Below are 17,264 nucleotides of genomic sequence, written 5' to 3' on the forward strand. Positions count from 1 at the left end.
GAGTAAGGGATGAGTGTGTCCCTCCATCCTGGGAAAACCTGGGTGTTCTCAGTGCAGGCACAGCCATCCAAGCCATGAACCTGCCTCATTTTCTCTCATTCAAGAATAATCATGCTGCTCTCCAGAGCTGCCCGTGCAGGGGTTTGATCCTCTCCATTTCCAGGGGTGAGTGAGCCATAGGACACCTGACACCTTGGGCAGGAGGCCGAGACAATCACATTCGGGAAATTAGGATTTTTAATTAGCAGAAGTAGACTAAGCTTTAGCTATTTTTAAAACAGGAGGCCATAAATAGATGTCAGTCTGTGTTTTTTCTAACCCCTGGAGTTGGAGCAGCGGCTGAATCATGTTTATGGTCGGTCTTCAAAATTTTACCCAAGCTGTGAAGTTTCTAAAACGAGGATCTTTTTAACTATGGTCGCTGGAGGTCTGTCAGCAAGACCAGATGGCTGCCTGACCTACTTTTAAGTTTTAACATGTGGTCTGTATTTTTATGCCAGCACATAACTATACTGGACCAGCTTTCTGCTGTGCTGGACCTTACTGAGTGCAACAGCCCTTGACAAGGAGTCCTGCGAGGAGGTGGCTTTGCTGCTCAGCTGGGCTGTGCCCTGGGAGATGGGGGGAGCTGCCTTGCCTGGCCAGTGCTCATCTGAAATGGGAATTAAATAAAACTGAGCCTCTGACCTTACCTGAGCTGGGCAGATGATAACAGTGTGGGCCAGGGCTGCTCTGCCATGCAGAGATGTTAAATCTGGTTGAAGCTTGCCAATGCACCCATAAATTCTCAGCCACCCAAGGTGAAGGGTCCTGAACTGCCATTCCCAAGTCTCCCTGTGCATCCCTCCTGGCAGAGCAGGAGCTGGTGCTGGCCCACTGTCCAGTGGCACATGCAGGAGCAGCCAGGACTGTTTTCTCCTCCGTTTCCTTGCAGGGTTGGCTAATTCTGTGCGTGGTGTAGGCAGGCAAGTTAAAATGATGCTGGAAAAAAGGCTCCTGTCATTGCAGACAGTGCAGGATGCACGTGGAGCCCTTGCCTGTGCCACGAGTGCCTGGGGTGTGCTGGCATCATCCTACATCAGGGGAAGGTGCAAGACCAGCACAGCACCCTGGAAAGCTGCTTCCCAGGGTGGGGGCAGCTTAAATCCACCGGGAGAGACAAATCCTCAGCCTGAAGCCTTGGCTTTTGTCTCTTTCCAGTCACCATCACCCAGCACAATTCAGGCTCTAAAAAAGCCTTTTTTTTTTTTTTTTTTGAAGGGGAGGAAAGCACTTACTTCATTTTGCAAACTCATGCTGGTGTGAGGAGTTTGGACGCTGGGGAATATTGTCCAGAATTTTCCAGCTTGTTGTTTCTCTTTTTAATTCATCCCACTTCATGCCATCAGCCCTGGTGCCCTGGGGGGCATGTGGCAGCTGCCAAGGGGAGCAGGAAAGGGACTCTGGTTTTGGGGCTTGAGCCAGGTCTGGTTCAGCCCTTTCCTTCATGCCCAGGGTGGGCTAAAGAAACAGAGGCTAAGAGGGGCAGGGCTGGGCCTCTCCCAACCTTCCTCCTGGCCTAATAAACCCACAAATAAATAGATTTCAGACTTTTATGGTGCTGATGGAGTCTTCCCTCGTGCTGTGGGGTGACCTGAATGGGGCAGCTCCCCCTGGGATGGGCAGCCTGAGGGGAGTCCTGGCTCCCAACACCCCACAACTATTGGGCTTGGGGTGCTGCTGTACCCCAGCACTGCCCCACACCTGAGGGCTCTGCTTTGAACTGTTTGAAAACAAAAGGGGGAATGAAGGAAGAGGAAAAGGAGAAAGAGGAGGAGAAGAAAAAGGGAAAGAAGAAAAGGCAAAAGGAGTTAATGATACACTTCATCCTGTCTCTACCCAGCACCGAGTTGCAGGGCAGCCCCAGCCACCAGCTCTGCCTCCCACCCCATGGTTTACACACTCCCACTTCCTAAAGAGATGTTGAACAGGAAACATTCAGCTGGTTGTTGAAGAGCAAGTGCAGGGGCACTCTGTGTGATCCCCCAGTCTGGGCTGTGCTGGGGAAGATCCACAGCCTGACTGGGGGTCTCTCAGTTGCTGGACCCCAAATCCCACCCTGTGTGGGGTCCAGCCCTCACCCCACAGCCCAGTGTCCCCCTGTCACCCCTTGGACCACCCATGGGGTCACCAGACCCCCCCGGCTGCCGGCCCAGGGGTGAGCAGGGTGATGCTGAGCCGGGCTGGGGGAGACCCCGCCCTGCAGGCAGCCCCTTGTGTCCCCCAAACCCCCACTGTCACCTCTGGCACTGCAGGGGCACCCGCGGGGGATCAGGCACAAACTCACCCCACTAAGCCTGGTGTGTAGAACCGATGGACTGGGGGCAAAGGGACCGCTGGAGATGGGGTGTCCGGGGCCGTGCTGGTGCCCGGGGACAGGGCACGGACACGGGTGGTGGCGGCACAGCCGGTCCCCGCACAAACCCCACTAGATGGTGCCAGCAGCCCGCGCTCGGCCCCGGGCACCCCGCACTGCCGAGGGGACACTGTTCCTGCTGCCCGGGAAGGGGGGACAGTGACCCCACTGTCCCTGTCCCCACTGCTCCCACTGCCAGGGCTGGGGCTGCCCCGTCCCTCCCGTGCTCTGCTGCTCCACGGCGCTGGTCGGTACTGGGAGCTGCCAAAAGGGCAGGAGATCCCCGTGTAGCCCCCCAGCAGGGAGCAGCGGCCTCTCCAGCCCCCAGACCCATGGGGCAGCAGGGCTGGGCCATCCCCAGATCCCCCCAGACCCTCACCCTGAGCCCCACCCAAGAGGATGCTCCGCCCGTCCTCCCCAGGCATCATCCTGTCTCTCGGTTTGCTCTCCCACTACTGAGAATCTTCCCAAACAGTCACCACCTCCCAGGAGTCCTGAGAAAGTTAATCAACACCAGAGATGATCCTTGAGGAGCTGCTGGGAGAAACCCTGTAGAAGTGAAGAAATATTCTGCTTTTTTTCTTGGCCCTGGGTAAGAATCAGCCCACAGGCTGCAATGGGCTGTATCCAAACACTGAAGTTTAATTATGAGCAGGATTCCACCAGGGAAAGGGAGGTGGAAAGAGGACCAGCCTGGTGAAAATTATGGGAACTGAAAATGCAAGTTCTCCCAAAGAATGAGCCTCGAAGGGATGGCAAACCAAATTTTTTCTCACGTATTTTTGCCTTTGCATAGTTATTTATATTATTATAACATAGTGCCTCTTCTTGGAGGTGCTGAAATAGCAGCAAAGTGTCTGGAGGACCCTCAGGTCCTAAATGTGTGTGCCAGAGCAGGGAGGGCAGGACTTGCCCCTCTCCCCACGGCTGGCACGGGCACTGCCAGGTCCTGGGAGGGGTTTCTCCAGCCCAGGGGAGTGATGGGGGTGGGTGGCCCTGCAGGACCCCAGCACCCACCGGCACCCAGAGCAGAGCCAAGCAAAGCAGCCAGAAAGTTTGTCCTGCTGGGCATGGGGCACTTCAGGGGTGAAACCCCCGAGGCAGCTCTGGCCCCACAGAAGGGCCAGCTGCAGACGGGGGCTTCTGCAGGGCAACCTCCTCCACACAGCTTTCCCTAAACACACTATTTCCTGAGCAAGGGAAGGGCCTGTCTCTCCACTGCCCATTCCATCAGCCCCCCTGCAGCAGCCTTGTCTGCATCCCTCCCCCAAGAGCAGACAGGACACACTTGCATGATGACACTGATGCTCTGAGCCAGCCCTGGGCAGCCACAGACCCGGGTGTTTGTTCATCCTTCACAAGAATTAAACAGGAAAAGAAGCAAGAAAGCATGATGTGAGCTCTCCCCGGGGAGGGCTGGAGCTGCCCAGCACTGGCAGGGACATCACCCAGGGCAAGGTCACTGGGCCCTTGCAGTCCACCCAGTAACTCTGCTCTGCTCACCCCAACAGAGCTGCAGCACCCAGGGCCCCACAGGACCCTCAGCATCCGAGGGGTGAGGCTGCCTGAGCAATCCTCTCTGAAGATATTTGATGCTTTGCTGTTGCAGATAAGAGGGAACCTGCTCTCCACCTGCCTCTCTGGCTCTCCTGGGCCCTGGATGCTGCTGGGAGGAACTGAGAAGGAGGAAGAATGGCAAAGCCCATCCCCTGGGACAAGGAGACCTCTCTGGATCTAAGGAGCAGCTTCCCCCACCTGGAATGGGGCAGGATCTCGGTGAGGGGTGGCTGGTGGTGCTGCCCAGGACTCAGTGGGATGCTGGGGCTGGAGCTCCAACCCCCAGACACAGTTCCATGGCTGGCACTCGGTGAGAGCAGAGGGCACCACACAGACCCTTCCCACGGTGGGACCAGTGGAGGAGATAGACTGGCTCAGTCCCTCCTCCTGGCACAGTGGTGATTGTCCTGCAGGATCTCCCACAGTGGGACACTCAGCAGTCACATCTCCAGGCCCTTCCCCTGGGGGGACATGGAGCAGTGACATCAATCTGTGCAAACAGATTGCCAAGACCCCACTGAAGCACAACCCAACCCCATATGGGACACACTGCTGCTGGGAGCCATGGAGGGGGATCCCAGAGCATGCCACTGGATCCCAGAGGATGTGACAGCAGCAGTGCTGGGTCTGTGCCTCCTGAAACAGAGGAACAAATGTGTTCAGGCTCAAGGGCTGTGATGCTGTTCCATGTTTGCTTTGCTTTGCCCTCTGAGGTGCCCGGGCTGGGGGCAGAGAGGAACTTGTGGGTGTGAGTTAGAGCTGTGGATCTGAAATAGCATCCCTGGGAATGGTGCTGGAGCACTCCTGGAGGAGCAGGGCTCTGCTCTGCAGGCCAGGGGCTGATGTGGGATGGGAACTAGCTTCTGGGACTTGCACAGGGCCTGGCACAGGACCTGATGTGGAGCTGCTGGAGAAGGAGGATGAGGAGGATGAGTGTTAATTAGTGAGGGGCTGGGAGAGGGGGCATGAATCAGGTCAGTGGATAACACACAGCACCAGGTTTTTGGAAAGCTGCTGTAGCTCTGTGTCATGTTGGGGAGCTGGTGGTGCCTGCAGCTGCCCCAGGACTCTCGGTGGAGAACAGCCAGGATACACCATATCAGCCCAAAAAGCACCACCAACCCACCCACAGGGATGAATCCCCTGGCTAAGAAACCAGTTCAAGGAGCCCATTGGGGCTGAAGAGGAAGGCTGTGGGGACCTGGAGTGACGTCTGGCACTGTGAAGACCCTGGGGATGGAGCAGGCAGGGCCTCAGGGCTCTGAGTCAGGCCACAGACGTCACAAGCTGATGGCCCCTGCAGTGCTGGCAGCCCCTGAGAGCCCCAACAGCAAGCCAGAGATGCTGCTGCGTCAGTGCTCACTGGGAGAGGGTGGGAGAGGGACCTGGAGTGCTCAGACCCGGTCAGCGAAGGCAGAACAAGGAGCAGAACTGTCACCTTCATCCCACAAGTTTTGATCTCCCGGTTCAGAGAGGGCAAAGCCATAAATTTCATCTGTCTGTGGTTTGCAGCTCCATAGAAAGTGCTGCCAAAAGGAAGTGTTTTCAGCCCTGGAGCTGAGAGCAGAGGGACACCAGAGCTGAACCAGTGCCAGGCTGCATCAGGGGTGTTCGTGGGGCAAGTTTAACCCCCCTGACCATGAGAGTGCTTTTCCTGCAGCCCCTCTCTGCAAGGTTTCTTAATGCCTTTAAAGTGCAGGGTCCCAGGGGCTCGGGCAGCCTCAGAGCAGCATCCCTCCCTGGGCAGAGCACCCCTCTCCAGCCCTGCACCCCACACTGCCTTCCCTGTGCTGGGAGGGGACAATATGAGTTTACAAAGTGCCTGTATCTGCCCCACAAATAAAAAATACATATATTGGGGGGTGGGGAATGGGGGTTTTCAACAAGCCAGGATGGTGAAGGAGCAGCGAGATGTGGTTGGAAGCTTGCAGGAGGACATCCCTGCATCTCACCCTCAGCAGGGAAGCCTTGTCCTGCCTCTGCTCAGCCCTGGCACTGTCACTTTGCAATCACTGCTTTATTTTGCCAACACTGTGCACCAGCACACCCATATGTGTGCAGATACCCCCACCTCCCCCACCCCCCTCCATTCACAGGTGAGCAGGGCCCTTTTATCCAAGTCCACCTGGAGGCAGGAGCAGATGCCAGCCCTTGTCCGCGGCTCACCGAGCCTCTGTGCCCCTCCCCAGCACCGGGGCACACATACCGTGCCATCTGGAGCGTGACACGGTGGCAGCAAATCCAATTTACGAGCCAGAGGATTGCCAAACACATCTGGCTTTGTCAGGTCACCCTGCACCGCTGGCGCTCGTCATACGGATCCAGGACAAACCCTTCCCTTTGTTTGCTCCTGTTTGGGCATCAGGAGCGTCCCGGGCACTGCAGGATGGCAGCTCGGGAGCATTAGCTCACCGTAGGGTGAGTTTGTCTTCATGCTAAACCCTTCCTGGAGATGTCAGCTGCCAGAACGTGTCATTTATGCTTCATGGCGCTGCCTTAGCGCTTCACGGATGTGACAGAGTGACAAACAGCAGCACCCCTGAAGGAAGGGCTCGGTCTGGATGGCTTTTCTCTGACAAACAAGTGTGAGCCGGGCTGGGCTGAGCCAGTCACTCATGCAGGGGCCAGGGGTGTCCGTGGTGGTGGGCACACGCTGTGAGCTGTGCTGGAACAGCCTCGGTCGCTGGGAGGTGGTCCCGAATCCAAAAGCAAGGCTGGGGCTGTGTCAGAGCCGGGACGCCGCCTGCCCACCCCCCGGGCTGCGGTGAGTCACGGCACATCGCCCTGGGAACTGGGGCGGCACTGCAGGGAACTGGGTTGCTGCTGTCTGTGTAGTGGGCAGGCTGGAATGGCAGAGTCAGCTTTGGGAAATGAAACGGGGGTGGGGGTGTGCCTGTCCAAGTTATAGTTAGTGCACTCATGGGGGTCCTTCTCCCCATCCATACCAGGAAAACCCTTCACTAGTGTGAGCCTGCCCTCAGAAACCAACAGCCCCTGCCACAGCCCCCCTTCATAGAATCACAGGATGGTTTGAGTGGGACAGGAACTTAAAACCTCACCTTGTTCCAACCCCCTGCCATGGGCAAGGAAGCTTCCACTAGACCAGGTTGCTCAGAGGGACCAGGCTACTCAGAGGTTACTCCTGCCATTCTTCTCTCTGATCCTCTGTGGAGGATCAGGATCAGGAGCTGGAGCAGGTTTCCCAGTGGTGCCAGTGCTGGATCAGACCAGGGCATCAGTGCAGTGCTGCTCCAGCAGCCCATCCCTGCTGTCCCCAGCAGGCTGAGGCAGTGGGGAGTGTATGGGGGGCAGGGGGAATGTTGGGGAGCAGTGGGGTCCCACGCCAGCTGGCAGCCCCTGGGGGCACCAGCTGCAGTCCAGGGACCAGTTGGCAATTTGCAGCTTTGCATTTTTATTTTCACCTTCAGAGAAGCTGTTCTGTGAGCCAGGACCACAGCAGTGCTTTGCCCTCCTTGACTGTGTTTATCTCATACAAACAAATCTCACCTCTGGCCCCTTTGCAGCAGCTCCTGCAGAGGGTTTAGCAGCCCTTGGCCGGAGGGATGGAGGAAAGGAGCTGGAGATGTGGGTTGAAGGCTGGGACATTTCCCTTCCCACATCCCTGCTGTGAGAACAGAAGGAACTTGGCCAGGGTCAGCACAGCCAACCACATCCATCAGCTCCGGGTAAATACAGCCGATTGTTTGGAGTGCTGCTGGAAAGGAGAGGGGGAAAGCACATGAGCACCCACACAGGTCACTGCACAAGGAAAATGGAGGCAGTGGGAGGGCCTGGCTGACCCACGGGGGGAGCACAGCCCTGTTTGGGAGATGTGAAGAGGTGCCCCGGTGTTAGATCAACATCCCCTCCCCTCCTGATGCCACCGCAGTCACACTGGCCTTGACAGAAATGAGACCTGAATTTGAGCATAAAGCAGCTACGTGGGGCATCTTACCACTGCCAGCTCCTCTCTGCTTCACACTAGTGCCAGAGGAGGCTGATGGATGTGCACACCATTCTCCATCTTCAGAGCCATGGAAGAGCCACAGAGCACTGCTCAGGCACTTGGGAACAGCTCTGATGCCAGGAGACATCACAGCTCAGAGCCCTGTGGGGAGGGGAGCCCTGAGCCCCCCATTCCTCCACCAGGCCCTCAGGTCTGCAAATGTCCCCTGCCCTCCCCAAACATGGTTTTGGGATCTTCATCTTTTAGTCCCAGAGCATCACCTCAGCGACTTGGTCAGTGGGTGGCATCCCTGCCCATGGCAGGCCGTTGGAACAAATTAATCTGTTAAGCCCCTTCCAGCCCAAAACATTCTATGACTCCATGATCCCACGATCGCTCCTCTTGGCTCAGTTGGCATCCTGTCCTGCTGGGAACAGTCCCCAGTGTCCCTGCTCAGAGAAGGATACTCTTGCCTGGTTACCCACCATGAGAGGGGACTTTCCTTTGTTTGCACCTGGTTTACAGATGCCATGAGTGTTCTGCAAACCAGAGACATGGCACTGCTCATCCTTCAGGGCAGGGACAGCCCCACCACAGCAGGCTCCAACCACACCCACCCAGAGAAGGTGCCACCTCATGGCTCACCAACACCGCTTTGATTCCTTACGAGCAAAAATATCTGGGGAAACCAAGGAGAGCTGGAGGGCCATGTGGGGGACACCAAGACAGCTCAAAGGCCAGAAGCTGGGAGACAGCACAGAGCTGGGCACAGTGGGGCTCAGCAGGATCGGTGCCCCTGGGCACTGCCAGGGCTGGCTGCTGCTGATGCTCCCCGACAGGAAATGTGTCCCCAGCACGAGGGGCTCTGACAGGCGGCGGCTGCGCCAGAGCCCCCGGCAGACTCTGCGGAGCCGAGACAGCCGAGCTGCCCTGTCAGGAGCTCTTATGGTGACAGTGCCTTTGGAGAGGGGGTGGTGGGGCATGGGGACAGTGCCTGGGGAGCAGGCAGAGGTTTCCTCCTCTGAAACCAAAAAGGGGCAAGAGGAGAGGTTTTTGGGGGGAGCCAGAGCCAAAACGCTGCGACTCCGCAGCTGAAGGCTGCAGCCAAGGAGCTGCCAGCCCGGGTCACCTGTCCCCCAGGGCAGGGGACACGCAGCCCACACTGTGGGACCTGGCACATTCAGAGGGAACATCAGGCTCCCTTGAAAAATGAATGAAAAGCTCTTTTTTTTTTTTTTTTTTTTTTTTTTTTTTTTTTTTTTTTTTTTTTTTTTTTTTTTTTTTTTTGACCTTGCTTTTGGCTAGATCTGTCCTTTGCTCCTGCCCTGAAAAAAAAGGAGCATTTTGACCATGAACGTGTCTACAGCAATAACGAGCTCAGACCCAGGACAGCACTGAGGTCACTTCTGCCCCAAGATGGGGAGGTTAATTTGGTTATTTAAGGATAAGGAGTCACTGGGGAAAGGGTAGGGGGCTGTGGCATGAAAGCCCAAGGAGTCAAGGCCACACAGTGAGCAGGGAAGGGCTCCTCATGGGCAGTGACAGGTGGCCCCAGGCAGGCAGAGCACTGGGGGATGTTTACAACATGACATTTTCATGCACTCTTGAAAGAAAAAAAAACCTACCCCAGTTGGTTTTCAGGGCGAGAGCGTCACGTCTGCCTGCCTTTGCACCAGGCATGGCACAGAGCACTGCTCCCTGCAGGAGAGCTCAGGGAGACTTGGCTGCCAGCTCTGCTCTGGGCAGGAGCTCAGCCTGGCTGCTGGGAGCAGAGATGTGGTGATGGCTGCAGTGTCCCCTGGCAGCCTCAGTGACAGCCTGGGAGAGAGGAGCCATGGCTGAGCCCAGGCTGGGTGGGTGAAGACCCCCTTCTGTGCTCCTGTGTCCCCAGTCTGGGGTCTTAGGCGTCTCCTGCCAGCACCAGACCCTGCTGCACCCAGACCTTGTGCTAACACTGTGGATCCACTGAAGATCCCATCTCCTCCCGACACTGCCATGAGAAGCCACATACCCGCTCCCAGCCCTGCTGTACCCTGTCTTTACTGGTTCTACTGGCCCTCAGGAGTGAATCAGGTCTAATATGAAGCTGTATGCTTGTGTCTAGAGAGGTTAAGGCACGTGCTGGGTCTGGGCTTCCCTCCTCGATCCACTGCCGTGGGCAAAGCTGCACAGAGCCCAGCACTGGGACCACCAGGACCACTGCAGCCTGCTGCAGAGGGGCTGGGCTGGAGCCCTGTTCACCCATTGCACCTCAGGGCTGTGGGACACACATCTGGCATCACACATTTCATCTCCTGATGACCCGAGAGCTCTGCCCTGTCACCCCATGTCACCCAAGGAAACGCCGGTGCCGGTGGCCCAAAGAGACACGAGCTCTTTGCTCCAGCCAATAATCCCGGCCAGGGCAAGATAAGAGATGTTATAGAAACTCCTCTGAGCCTGAGAACAGCTGCACTAAATCCCTTTAGTCCTCAGCAAGACATTTGTTTACGGGGAGGCTGGGTTCTGTTACCCGAGGGTGTCTAGTACAGGCTGTCCGTGGCTCCCTGCCCACCCCCCGCAGCTCCGGCGCGGATCCCTCGGCCCCCTCGGCCAGGGGGCTGTGGCAGGAAATGGGATTGGGGCCAAGGTGGGTTTGGAGAACCCCAGATGACCTCTTTGACCTGGAGGAGGTCAGTCATGTGGAGCAGGGATGGGGCAGGGGGTGCCTGTGCCAGAGTCGGCTTCCAGTGCCCCTGTGCCTAAACGGGGTGCCACGGGCATGACCCCGGGGCTGAGCTTCCTTGCTGAGGGCAGCACGGGTCACACTGCTTTCCATGAGCCTGGCTGTGACTTGGATCAGCAGGACACGCCATGAGGATGCCCTCGGTTCCCCTGAAGTGATTAGTGATGCCAGCAAGGATCTCCTCCTGTACCTCCTTCACTGGCACTGGGGGATCCCAAATCCAGCAGCACTCTCCTCTTCTCTCCCCACTGACACCCAGCCCTCACCAACTCCTGCCTCTAACCCCATCTGGCACTGGGGGGTCACCAGGCAGCAGGGCAGGAGCCAGGGTGGGTGTGACCCTCTCCAGGGCCTGACACCCCCACGTGCCCCCCAAACGGGGTCGTGTCACAGGCTTTTCCCCCTTGGAGTGGCTCGTTCCCCATGGTGGCCCCACCAGCTCCGGGAACAGGATCCATATGGTGACAGGCTGTTCCAGACAGGCACAGAGCACCACGTATGGCTGATCCATCTATGCATCCGGGAGGGCTGCGGCTCCCCTTTAAAGTGGGGGCGGAAGCCACAGCGGTTCAGGTTTCTCCTCTCACCTGTCGCTAAATCAAAGGCCATTTGGATTTAATCTCCGAGAGAGGCAGGTTTAACCCTCTCTGGTGCAGCTGGGTGTCCCCACGCCGGGGTGAGGACCTGCCTTCCGGACCCTGGTACAGGTAGCAGGGGCACACGGGCAGCTCACTGCCAGCCCTCTCTTCTCCTCTCCTGTTTTCCACTGGTCTCCCACTCAGGGCTCATTCCGGGTGGGAGAAGCAATGAGTCACACCCCCCACTGCCTGTGGTGATGGGCAGCAGCTGGGGACACACCAAGCAGCGCAGATGATGTCTCTGGGGTTCCTCATTTCTGCCCAGTCCCCTCTCACCACCTCAGCTGGAACACCAGAAAACCCTGCTGGAAACACAGCCGCTCTCACCATGAATTTATCCATGGGCAGAAACAGGAGGCAGGGGCACAGGCAGGTGGCGTGGGGTGGGATCATCCTGCAGGCACAGGCTGCCCTCACTGCCACTGTGTCCTGCTGTGGGGTGCAAAGGCACAGGGTGCTGGGGCACCAGGAACCCCATGGCAGGAGTCAGCGCTGTGTCAGCTCCAGCAGCTTCCAGAAGCTGGCCCAGAGTCATGGGAATGTGTCACGGTGCTGCAAACTGCTCACCACCACATTTATGATGATGCTTCGCTGCCTGTGAGCAATGGGCAAGGCCCAGGGCTCCCATTTCCCCCGTGGGTGACCCATGCTGCTGATCTGGGGCACTGTGCCCAGCACCAGCTGCTCCTGCACTGTGCCTGGGAACGCCGGAGCCACCGCTGGCTCTGAACCGTGACAGTCCAGCAGGGAGATGTGAGCTCCCCAGAACCACGTCCAGACACAGCACAGGCTGTTCCTGGAGTGTGCAAATCGTCATGCTCACACCTTGGAGCTGCAGCAGAGCTGTGCCTGGCAGGGGAGCTGGGCAGCACTCGGGCAGTAGGAAGGGTCTGTGGGATTTTTTTGGCTTCCCCCTCACACGGCCACTTTCGGACATCAAACATAAGCTTCAAATACAAATGAATGTTTTCTAAAGATGCTGCAAACATTGTCAGGACACTCTTTTGGCAGAACTCCACTCACACCCCTCCATCAGAGCTCTGTGGGCTGGTTCAGGGACAGAAGAGGCACCACGGTGTCCCACATTCCTGCTTGAAATCAGCAGTGTGAGGGGAGCAGAGCCCAGGGTTTCTCCTGTGTTAAGGTTTCTCCTGTATTAAGTGCTGCTGGCTTTGTCCAGGAGCAGGGGTCCAGCCCCCTCCTCTGCCCTTGCCCCTGTGCCTCCCTGGTCCCTTCACCCGCAGCTTCCCCTCAGTTCTCCCCCGCCAGCACACGGTGGGAAGAAGCAGCCCACATGCCATTTTCCATCATTCTGACCCAAACTGCCCTCTCCTGACTGCCAAGGGCTGCCCAACCTGCCGGGGCTTTGCTCAGGCAGGGACTGGCAGGTGTTCCAAGCTTGGCTTACGGCTGTGCCTTAGCCTTGACACTGACTGGGACCCTGGGGACCGTCCCTCACCTTCCCCCAGCGTGTCCCAGTGCTCTGTGGCTGTTGGCCCTGCAGAGGGTTGGCTTTGGGGAGGGATGACCAAGAGCACTTTATGTCCCCTTTGCTCCAGACGTGCCTGTGAATGCTGGATGTTCACAGGCTGTGACTCCACCTGCCCCAAACCCACTCCCTGGCTTACCTGTGCTCCATCCCAGCTCCTGCCCACCACTGCTGATTCCTCTCATCCTTTCTCCCACTGCCTGCCCTCCTCCCTGCCCTGCTCAGGGCTCTTTTCCCTCCCCACTGCCTCCCTCCCTCATTCCCTCCCTCCCTGGGGCGTCATGGTCCCCTCTCCCACGGGCACAGAGCTGGCAGGGGCTTTGCCCCCGACATGCTCCAGTCCCCACAGGTGCAGGATCCAACATTTCACCTGGATTACGAAATCCCACAGGGATCCTGCTCCCTCCCTCCTGCAGCCCTGCAAAAGCCATGAAGCCACCTCAGCTCCACTCACCATCCCAATGGGTCCCACTGCTCATCTCACAGGATGCACAGTTCTCCTGTGGGATTCATCCGTGGTTGTCCCCATCTCCAAGAGCCCATAAAGGCTCTGTGAGTCTTTCCCTGGGGGAAACACAGACTGAAATAATGATTTTTTTTTTTTAATAACACCTGACCCAAGCTGGCCAGCCTTGAAAAATACAACATTTAGGGACATCACTCTGGGCACAAAGGGCTGCAGTGGAAAACAAGTTGCTGTGTTCATCCTTCCCTGCCTCTTCCCTTCTCAGCACACAGTTCCCCCACCCTTTGCTTTCTCTGCTGTCAGGGGCCATAAGCTCATGGGGAACGAGCTATCCATGCAAAAGGCCTTTGGAAATATTCATTGCTCATCTCCTAACAAGATTACCCTGAAATCCTCCACTGCTCTGAGGGAGATTTAAAACCTTTCAGGCTCTCGGTAACCATAGCAGCACAGATGTGAGAACTGAGGGGAGACAAGTGATGTGAAAAATCATTGGGGATGCAGAGACTGGCTCTGTGTGTTGACTGTGAGTGACTGCAGTGCCACATCTCTTTGTCTCACACAGCCTGGGCTGGTCCTTTGTCCTTCCCACACCACGCAGGACACTTCCCCTCTTTGCAGAAATGGCCCAGACCAAGGACAGTGCTCGTGACATGACCCAGTCTTGGCTCCCACAGCACCAGGGTCACCTTCCCAGCCAGAGTCTGGAGTTTGGAAACCCTCCACAGATGACACCGCTGCTTGGCTGCGTGTCCATCAGCTCATGGCTCCTTCACTGTGGGGTGCTGGTGGAGGGCTTAGAGCCAGGGTGGGGTGTTTGGAGCCTGGGGTGCCCAATTCCCTCCTGCCACAGGGTCCTCCTTCACCCTCAGCATCATTTCTGCACCTCTGAGCGAGATGTTGAGTGTTGTGAGGTTGAACAGATCCATGTTTTGAGGCTCTTTGGAATGAAATGCTGGGAAAAGGAGCAGCAGCAAGGGCATCACAGAGTCCCCCAGTACAGCCTGAGAGCATGTGGAGTTTTGCTATAGCAGCTGGGAGGAACCACGGAAAAAACCCTTTCATCTCCTCCCTTGAAAACCCCTGTCACTACGTCTATCTAAGCACAAAGAAGCATTGACCAAATTCTTTTCTATTAAAAAAAAAAAAAAAAAAAAAAAAAAAAGAAAAAGGGTTTTGGCTTTTAACAGCTCCCAAAAGCTGGGGTAAGATTACTTGTCCTGCCCAGATTCCTCAGCAGGTTTAGTTCATTTCCACTGACACCAATGGCACAACCAGGCACCAAAGTGTGATCACTCCTTTGTCCACGTGCTCATACCCAGAACCTCTGCTCAGCCACCCCTTCTGATTTTCAGCCTGTCGAGGTCCTACAGCTGTGCCATCACATCCTCTGCATCCTCAGCTCCTTCTCACAGCTCAGCCCTTGGCACTCCCTTTGGTGTCACCCCATGGCTCAGGAAATCTTACCAGAAAGAGCTTCATGTTGGCGAGCCAAGGTGGATCACCAGATGACACCACGGACTACTGGTGACAATCCTTTGCCAGTCCTGTTAGAGACCCAACCTTTCCCTTCTCCAAGGGCAGGTTGAGACCAGGACAGGACTCCTCTCACCTTGATACAATCTCGGTTCTCCTAATAGTGAGACCAGCCAAGGAAAGCTGAACGTGGCTGAAATGTAACGATAATTTGGGGGTTAAAGAGGGAGGAATCATTCTTGTGAAAAAGGTTTTGAAACCAACACATTTCTGCCAGATCAATAAATCATAATCAATAAATTCAACCAGAACTAAATGCTGGAACTGGGACTTGGATATGGAAAGGAGACCAGCTGCATTAAAGCTACAAGAAACCACACATGCCCAAATTTACGATAAAAACTTATTCCGACTTTTGAATGAGCTCCCTTTGTATTTGCACTCTGCATAAGTCAGTTTCTGAAACAACTCAAGCATGGAATGGAAGGTGGCTGCTGAGGAAACACACCCAGGTGGGGCAGCCTGCACCTCTAAAGCTGAGTCACGGCCAGCATTCCTCCCCACGTCTGCCGGCATCTGCTCCTGGAGACCGCGGTGAGCTGTTTTCAGGAAGATTTTATTTTCCCCTCTGGTTAAATATTTCATAAAAATCAGGGGATAACTGACAGCTGAGTGTGGAGGTTATGACGGACGGGAGAGCTTATTTTTCCCCCTCAAGCCAAATATTTCATTGCTTCACTGAAGGCTGGGGCACGTTTGCAGCAACGCTGTCTGCAAACGAGTCCCCAGCCCCAGGTAAGCGCAACAAACACTGTGGGTGCCGCTGTCCAGCCCCTGACATGCCTGGCCTTGAGCCACCCAATGAGTGGGGATCGCCACTGATTGTCCCTGCTGCCAGCAAGCCCAGGAATGCCAAGGAGCACCCGTTAATCTCCAGGCAGGACAGCAGTGCTGGAGGGCTGCGGGGCTGCGGCTCCCGGCAGCGGTGGCGGTGCAGCGCAGTGTGCCGAGCCCCAGGGCTGGAGTGGCTTTCCAGGGCTGAACTCCGCGGATTGGCCCGGAACACCCCGCTCTCCTCCCTCCCTGCCCTCCCTCCTCCGGCACCCACAACCCACTGGAGATTGGACAGCTTGGTGCCACATGGCAGAGAGGAACCAGGATAAAAAAAAAAGAACGAGCTGGACTTGTGGATTGTAGAGCGCGCGGCGAAGTTTGCGGAGCAGTGACACCAAGCTCCTCTGGCTGCACTGAGTCGCTGCAGGGGAGGACGGACAGACGGAGGGACACCGGGGCTGCAGCCACCCAGGGACACCTGTGGGGTGAGCGTCAGCTGCGGAGCATCCTGTCCCCTCTGCGCCAGCCATGTCCCTGGTGGTGAAGGAGAAGAACCACGTCCGGTTGGTCTTCTTGGGAGCTGCCGGCGTGGGCAAGACGTCCCTCATCCGCCGCTTCCTGATGGACACCTTCGAGCCCAAGCACCGGCGCACGGTGGAGGAGCTGCACAGCAAGGAGTACGAGGTGTGTGGGGCCACGGTCAAGGTGGAAATCCTGGACACCAGCGGCAGCTACTCCTTCCCGGCCATGAGGAAGCTCTCGATCCAGAACAGCGATGCCTTCGCCCTGGTCTACGCCGTGGATGACGCCGAGTCCTTCGAGAGCGTGAAGAGCCTGCGGGAGGAGATCCTGGAGGTGAAGGAGGACAAGTTCCCCCCCATCGTGGTGGTCGGCAACAAGGCAGAGAGCGGCGGCGAGCGGCAGGTGCCGGTGGAGGACGCCCTGTCGCTGGTGGAGCTGGACTGGAACAGCCGCTTCCTGGAGACATCGGCCAAGGACAACGAGAACGTCCTGGAGGTGTTCAGGGAGCTGCTGGAGCAAGCCAACCTGCCCAGCCGGCTCAGCCCTGCGCTCTGCAAGAGGAGGGAGACCCTGCCCAAGGAGCAGACGCTCAGGCCGCCCATGAACAAGACCAACAGCTGCTCCGTGTGCTGAGCCGGCCGCCCCGGGGCCGGGAGGAAGGTGCCGGCAGCAGCGGCACCGGCTGGAAACTCAGGTGGGCTGGGTGGGGAGAGGCGCTGCCTCGGCCAAAACTAACCCTGCTGCCTCCCACCCCCTTCCTTCCTCTTCCCCACCCAGCCCACTGGGAGCAGAGAGGGTTGGAGGTGACAAGGAGGAGGGAGATGGGAAGGGATGCTGGTTGCTGGGACAGTGTGGGGAGAGGGTGAATTCCCAGAAAAGGCTTACCTGGGGAACGGCAGGCAGAACGCTGTGTGGGGGTAGACAGGCACAAACAACGGGGCTCTGGCCACGGTATTGGAAGGCAGATCTGGGCACCTGCAGCTGCATCAACCCCTCAGGCCCTGGGTCACCTCAGCCCAAGCACTCGCACCTCCAAGCTCCCGGCACGGCCACAGCAACCGCAGCAGATCCAGTGTCCGAGTAGTTCTGAGTTTGTACCTGGCGTAGAGCATGAGATAGGGCAGTCTGTGCATCACTTTGGTTTTTCTCTATTCTCTTTTTGTTTGTTTGTTTGTTTTTTTTAAGCGTTCCCAATAAACACGTTGTAGCAAAGTGG

At 57.0% G+C, this 17,264-nt stretch overlaps 1 pseudogene across 1 annotated transcript; it reads left to right on the forward strand.

Annotated features, from left to right (window-relative positions):
- Window positions 1-15,816: 15,816 nt before the first annotated feature.
- Window positions 15,817-16,695, forward strand: LOC114058597 (annotated as a pseudogene). Its single transcript, XR_003571493.1, has one exon. The product of XR_003571493.1 is annotated as a GTP-binding protein Rhes pseudogene (transcript).
- The last annotated feature ends 569 nt before the right edge of the window (window positions 16,696-17,264 follow it).

The sequence above is a fragment of the Empidonax traillii genome, unplaced genomic scaffold (genome assembly GCF_003031625.1).
Source record: "Empidonax traillii isolate 1590-97213 ecotype Southwest subspecies unplaced genomic scaffold, ASM303162v1 scaffold177:size1754471, whole genome shotgun sequence".
In the NCBI taxonomy this organism is placed as follows: domain Eukaryota; kingdom Metazoa; phylum Chordata; class Aves; order Passeriformes; family Tyrannidae; genus Empidonax; species Empidonax traillii.